The 7,472-nt window shown below is 39.3% G+C and overlaps 1 long non-coding RNA gene across 1 annotated transcript; it reads left to right on the top strand.

Moving 5' to 3' along the window:
• Positions 1-378: 378 nt before the first annotated feature.
• On the top strand, positions 379-5,409 carry LOC136665454 (uncharacterized). Its single transcript, XR_010795246.1, has 3 exons — positions 379-515; positions 2,130-2,393; positions 4,285-5,409. It is a non-coding gene; the product is annotated as an uncharacterized lncRNA (long non-coding RNA).
• Positions 5,410-7,472: the final 2,063 nt, after the last annotated feature.

The raw sequence follows: 7,472 nt of genomic DNA, 5'->3' as shown, positions 1-7,472 counted from the left end.
CTGATTAAGATGAGCCAGTCTTCCATGTTTTACTGCAGATGAGCCACAGCAGCAGAACTAATTCCAAAGCGATGAAGCTGTGCTGAAAGGAAAGGGAAGACGCAGACTGATAACAGAAGCATGTAAACACGAACATCATGAAGTTTAAAGTCAACTGTGACTAATCCACTTTAAATCCATCTCAACACAGATTTACTTTTACATATTTTGTTAGACACCGTTGCGTGTGCTGTGTGCACTGAGGCGATTCGTAAGAATATATCCATAATTAAGGCAGGTCAGCTCTTGTTCTAGGACCTCCTCGACAGATTCTTTTTAGATATGCCATGATGTAGAAAGAAACCCAGACAGAAATAGTTATTTCACAGTGGGTGATCACGCAGTGCACAGAGGAACACACTCTGCTTTCTCCCGCTGCTATAAGGATCATTTAGGGTCCAGATTCTCAAGCAACATGAGAGGCACCGGTGCTTATATTATCCTCTGCTGGATGTCTGCATTTATCTCCTGCACAGGTGAGAATAAGTGAATGTTTCCACATTGCTGTATTTATAGTAATTATGAGTGTAGTCTGTAGACTTGTATTAAGTAAATTATCACATGTTATAGTCAGCTCCACTGCTCTACCACCTTCAAGAAGAATCATAATGTGGGCACCTTAAAGTACTTGATTTTACTCATTATTATGGGGTTTATAAACTTCTCTGGACTCAAAAGTATCGAGACACCCTTTGAACTATTGGTGCATTGTCACTAAACCATTCGAAAACCATTTCAGTTGTAACCAGCGTGGGTCGACTATTAAATGTAGACAGTTATTAATTGTAATCATTGATCCCTACAGATAATGCATCATGGGTCATTATGAATATACATGACATAGACACGCCTTAATGCAGGAGCAATATGTTAATTAATGTAGTATTAAGGTTCAGATTTCATCAGGTGACATCGGTTATTTATGATGTTCATACGTTTCTTCAGATAAATTGTGGTAAACACTGACAGGGCTGCGGACACCTCATAGAACAAGAATGTTAAGTGTTACTGAATCATTTCTTTATGTGTTCATGATGTTTGTGGCTAATGTGTTCATTAAACAACGCTTCTTTATTTATTTTAATCTGAACGGTGTGTTTGGAGAAACTGGCATCTTGTGCCAAAGCTTTCAAAATAATTTAAAGTGGATAAAAAGTAAGTATTACGTTTGAACATTCACGTCAATACAATTTCACAAATATGAATGAAAACTAGTCACATCCAGCAAAAAATATGCCCCTGAGACAATACAGAATTCATTCATTGTCTGTAAGCGCTTATCCAGAGCCTACCTGGAATCACTGGGTGCCTGGAGGGGGCGCCAGTCCTTCACAGGGCGTTCCACACTCACACATTCACTCACACCCATGGACACTTTTAAGATGCCAGTCTTGGAGCGTGGGAGGAAACCATAATTCATTCATTATCTGTAGCCCTTATCCAGTTCGGGGTCGCGGGGGGTCCAGAGCCTACCTGGAATCATTGGGCGCAAGGCAGGAATACACCCTGGAGGGGGCGCCAGTCCTTCACAGGGCAACACACACACACACACATTCACTCACACACTCACACCTACTGACACTTTTGAGTCACCAATCCACCTACCAACATGTGTTTTTTTGGACTGTGGGAGGAAACCCACGCAGACACGGGGAGAACACACTACACTCCTCACAGACAGTCACCCGGAGGAAACCCACGCAGACACAGGGAGAACACACCACACTCCCCACAGACAGTCACCCGGAGCGGGAAACGAACCCACAACCTCTAGGCCCCTAGAGCTCTGTGACTGCGACACCTACCTGCTGCGCCGTCAAGAACTGCAGGAACATCTCATAGGAATAACTCATGTCACCTGATGATATTTGAACCTTAATACTACATTAATTAATGCATATTCATGATGTATTACCTGAAGTAACGAATGATTTACCTACTCATGAATAATGCATTAATAAATGTCATTTCATGTACCTTTATTGTAAAGTGTTGGGACTGTGTGCTGTAGTCTTGGTGTTTTAGTCTTTTATTCTGTCAAATTATTACCATGTGCCTAAATAATGTATAACCCACTCTGATGTTTGCAGTTATGTCTCCAACCACAGTGGAACACTTGGATGTGAAATGCAATGATCCCATCAACCTACTGTGTAACATCAGCTCATCAGATTTAAAATTCATAAGGATGGAATGGAATGGTACACAATGCAATCACACATTTCACAACAGGACGAGCGCATCCCTAAAATACACTATTTCACACGCTCGTCCGGAACATAGAGGGGTTTATATCTGCAGTTTGGAGACAGACAAGGGACACGGTACCAAAAGCACTATGGTAACAGTGACAGGTGAGTTCAGTCTCATTGAATACCATTGAATCCCAATGCAGGCCGATGTGTATAAATGATGTTGGGTGTATTTCAGTGGTTTTTAACCTGTTTTTGAACTACAATCTTCCCTCAGTCCAATCACCACCCAGAAGAATGTAGGTTATATTTTTGCGACTCTTTTTTTCGGACTCCTGAAAGTCTTTACATTCCCCTACGCTTCAACACAGCTCTGTAGGAAGCCTACTATTATTGAAAATGCTCAATATCAAAAAAGCTGGGATAGGATGTGGAGAGCAGTTATTAATAAATTATTTCAGAATTAAAGTTTCCTTTCCTTGCATTTGCTTTGTTTCTTTCTTTTTTGTAAAAATGTTTGTTCACAGCTCGATGCTGGCAACACTTTTCAAACAACTTTGGATAGAGGCGTGTCTCTTTTAATTTTATTAATACTAAATCATTCAGGGCAAGTTAGGACAAGTAGCAATAAGTGGCTGGAAAAAGGAAATTGTGCATATAATGAACAGCTGGAAGACCAATTAACACTAATTAGGTCATTTGACAACATGATTGGGTACAAAAAGAGCTTCTCAGAGTGTCAGTGTCTCTCTGAAGTCAGTTGGTAAGAGGATCACCAATTGTTGCGCAGAATGGTGTTACCCAGCGTAAAATAGCAAAGATGTTGGTTAGATGTTGGTTATTTAGCTAGATACTGTCATAACAGTCAGTCATAACGGTGTTTTACCGCGGCGTTGTTCGGCTGTTGTCCACCAGTGACGTCACGGTCGCGTTCGAGAATTTCCGTAGAGAGCTCGGGTTTTTCCGTCAATTTAATAAAATTGTCAGTTTTAAAGCAAATTAAGCTGCTATTTTCATTTTAATTCATACTTATATCTGTCAGTAACTACAATAATGTGAAATATTCATGGAGGACCATTGAGTGGTGCTTAGCCTTTAAAGACTCACTGTTTTTCGATATTAGGCTCGTCCCATTTTAAATATACACATGTATTTCAAAATAAATCCTATATTTGAATTCCAGTGAAGCTTTTTTTTAACTGAAAGTATAAAAAGAAAAGATTTCCACTGATTTTCACTGATCAATTTCATATATATATATATATATATATATATATATATATATATATATATATATTTTTAATGTAAACATGTTTAGTTTTGATGCCTGCAGCCTATTGCTAAAGAAAATTTGGGGCAGTGACAAAATAAAATTGAAAAGTTTATGTAACATTGGTGTTACAGTATATTTAACCACTCCACTGTAAACAGGTGAAGGTATAAAACCCTAAAGGTAAAAAACTGTACCCTAAAGGCCCAGACTTAGAGTCGAGGCTCACCACTTTGTGCCTAATTTCTCAATTCAAAACGGAAAAGAATGAGACTTTCGCCAGCTACCAGACATGATACTACGAAAACTCCATATAATACTTCATTAAAAGCAGTCCATGCAGAGACTGAGCGTTCTCTCTGCTGAAGATAAATAGGAAATCCAGACTCTCCTCTAACTGTTGTGACTGCACAAGTGTGAAGGAGGCATTGATGTGTATTCTGGTATTTTCGAGAAACACATGCTGTCATCAAAGTGATGGAACTTTCCTGGGAAGTTGATACTTACTTCACAAAGGCACCAAGCCTCTTTATGCATAGATCTATCCTCAGTTCCCAAATAACTAAAGAGTGAAATTAAAAAGAAAGAGATATAACACAATCATAAACATGTCTCTGTCTCCAAAACACTGGAAATGTCTTTGTACCATTGCACATTTAAATAAAGCTTCATGAGAATTAACAAATCACAGGAACCCTCTCCCAGGCGGAGAAAATGTTTGTGAAAAAATATGTAGTTAATGGTGTAATACGTTCTCAGATTTCTGAGCTTTTATCTCTACAGGTTGCGAAGGATCTGGCCTCTCAACATCGACCACTTGCAGCTCCGTGGACAAAACCGACTTAACTTGTATTCTCTTCTTCCTTGGTCTCTTTTTTACCCGTGAGGTGATTACAGCAAAGTAATGTTTGTTTTTGCTTGGTCCCTTTTAAGCTTGAGTCCTTTGTCTCATAAAAACCCATGCTTTAAAGCAGCAGTGAGCTTCACTGACAAACTTAGTATTCTTATAAAAATTTTATGAGACGATGAATCTACTTGCATGTTTTTAAAGGAGCAATTAGTAAACTTTATAAGCAATAAATAAGCAAGTCATGTAAACAAACGCTTTATTTTTGCATATTTCTCCTATTTATTTCAACTTGCATTAGAGGAAGTATCAAACTGATGTTTAGTCTCTGAAAGATCCTCCACAGAGAGGAGAGCTTTAGCTGTTTAACAGACCGAATCCTTATCTTTACATTCCCAGTCTTTAGAGAATGTTTTGTCTCCGTTGAGAACCTTTGCTTTGCTGCGATTTAAAGAAAAACAATGTTTACTTTTATATTTTTTGAGGAATGTATTTTTTTGCCTGTTCCTGAATTTCATCTCAATTGCATCAATTTTGTGTGTATCAAAAAACACACTTGCTGTGAATAAGTCTTAAGGTTATTATTTAATATCTCTCTCAAATTATGTCTAAACTGCTTTTGTTTTTGATCTTTAAAGATTTCATAGAGTAGTTTTAATCTGATTTTTATTTTAAGTGTAGAGTCATTACACTTAAAGGTGACGTCTGTGATTGTGGGGAAATGCTGTTTTCTCTGGTTTATTTACATTCAGAGGCACTGCTTTTAAGGTGGAATAGTATGTTTGAGAGGAACAAAATGATTGTAGGTGTCTGAAGTGTAACTTCTCTGTAAGTTTTATTCGCTGTTTGAATTCCTCACACTGTGGTAATGTACTGATTTATTAATGAGAGAATTTAACCAAGACATCGGAGAATCATTAATTAAATAAAAATACTGTGCTGTTGTTGAATATGACTGGTTTAATGTGAAATGTCCAGTGCTATTATAATCATTTCTTCCAGTTAATCCTGGTGGGACTGTGTATAATCAACATAAGATCAGAAGCACTGAGTGTTATGACGTGGGTCATACGTGGGACACCTGCAGGTCATGATCATGATCTGGAAATTTTGATCATTTTAATTAAAATATTCCAAGCCTTTTCAGGTCATTTCCCCAAAAGTTACCCCTTTATGAATTCTCTTTAAAACAAACAGGTACCTATTCACCGTGAGTTATATTTAAACGCAATGTTTGCTTCTATCAACTTGTTAGGATTTATAAATGCGACCTACAGCTCCCTGTGAAGTGCAGAATCACATGATATTGATCCTTATCTATTGATCTCAGGGCTGTTACTGAATTACATTCCCCTTCAAATTCAAGTCAGATCAAGGACACAAGAAATCGTAGATCCACAAGTAGGATGTGAAAAAAAACATATGGAAGAAAAAACCATGTAGTAACACCACTACAGGCCAAAAGAGGGCGATATTTCACCACACTGTATAAATGATTTATATAAATATAGTAACTTTACATTTACATTTAGGGCATTTAGCAGATGCTATTATTCAGAGTGATTTATATTTAATATAAGTGTGTAGGTCTCTCAGAAAATTAGCCTTAGCTAGCTAGCTTGTATAGTCTAGAATCTAAAGGACACCTCAAGAGGAGAAGCTGCTGATTAAAAACATTAGTATTGATACCAATATACAACATGCTCATATACTACTCTTTGTGAAATAAAGTAAGTCATTAATAAATAAGTGATGACTATATTCTTGAAAGACATGGGTCTTCAGTCTCTGTTTGAAATCAGGGAGCGACTCTGTTCTTCAGAGTTCCAGAGGTGGCAGGACAGAAGAAAGTGGACGTTTGTCTTCCCTGCACCTCGAAGGATAGTAGCTCAAGACCTGTTGTCTTCTTCTGCTCCTAGTGAGACAGCTGCACCTGTTTAATGGTCTTTCTTTGGAAGTCCACTTAAAAGACCATTACAGAAATCAACCTATGGACACAGTTCCACACACAGATAGTGCTTTTACGCTCGAGAGCATTGAGCGGTGGGAAGGAAGTGGGCTGAGGGCTGAGGTCTAGATGGCCGTTGTGATTATTTCACATCTATCTCTAAAAAGCTTGTTTACTGTCTGATGTGAAAGTCTGGACTTGTTTTCTGCACATTTCTTTACGCTGTGAGGTATATTTAAAGAAAACATTTCTGCTCAGCGTCTGTTAGTTTGAGTATGTGTGCTTTTTGTGAACATTTTATTTCCTTCTTCCCTTCAAAGCTTGGGCGGACCTGTGCTGAACTGCACACAGCAAAAAGCACTGTGAATAAATGATAGCAGCACTCATCACATTAGGACCTTCCAGTGATTTGATCGAGAGATGGGTGATGGAAAATTGAGAGAGGGGAGGTTCTGTTTAATATTTTAATCTTACCGCACTTGTGTTGCAATGTAGTTTGAAAATTGAATTATTTGAATCTCAGGCGCGGCACGGTGGCGCAGCAGGTAGGTGTCGCAGTCACACAGCTCCAGGGACCTGGAGGTTGTGGGTTCAATTCCCGCTCCGGGTGACTGTCTGTGAGGGGTGTGGTGTGTTCTCCCAGTGTCTGCGTGGGTTTCCTCCGGGTGACTGTCTGTGAGGGGTGTGGTGTGTTCTCCCAGTGTCTGCGTGGGTTTCCTCCGGGTGACTGTCTGTGAGGAGTGTGGTGTGTTCTCCCTGTGTCTGCGTGGGTTTCCTCCGGGTGCTCCAGTTTCCTCCCACAGTCCAAAATCACACGTTGGTAGGTGGATTGGCGACTCAAAAGTGTCCGTAGGTGTGAATGTGTGAGTGCGTGTTGCCCTGTGAAGGACTGGCGCCCCCTCCAGGGTGTATTCCCGCCTTGCACCCAATGATTCCAGGTAGGCTCTGGACCTACCGCGACCCTGAACTGGATAAGAGTTACAGATAATGAATGAATGAATCTCTTATTTCACTGCTGTTTTACACACAGCGCTTTCATTCTGAGACTGATGTGTGTCCGTGCATTAAAGGCAGAATGAGTAGGATTTGTTGGTTGTTGTTAAAATAAAACAAACAAATAGTTAACTTAATAAACCTGATAATACGACTGGACTGAACCTCTGAGATACTCAAAAC

The sequence above is a fragment of the Hoplias malabaricus genome, chromosome 13 (assembly GCF_029633855.1).
Source record: "Hoplias malabaricus isolate fHopMal1 chromosome 13, fHopMal1.hap1, whole genome shotgun sequence".
NCBI classification, from domain to species: Eukaryota; Metazoa; Chordata; class Actinopteri; order Characiformes; family Erythrinidae; genus Hoplias; species Hoplias malabaricus.
This window is presented reverse-complemented; position numbering and strand designations above follow the sequence as displayed.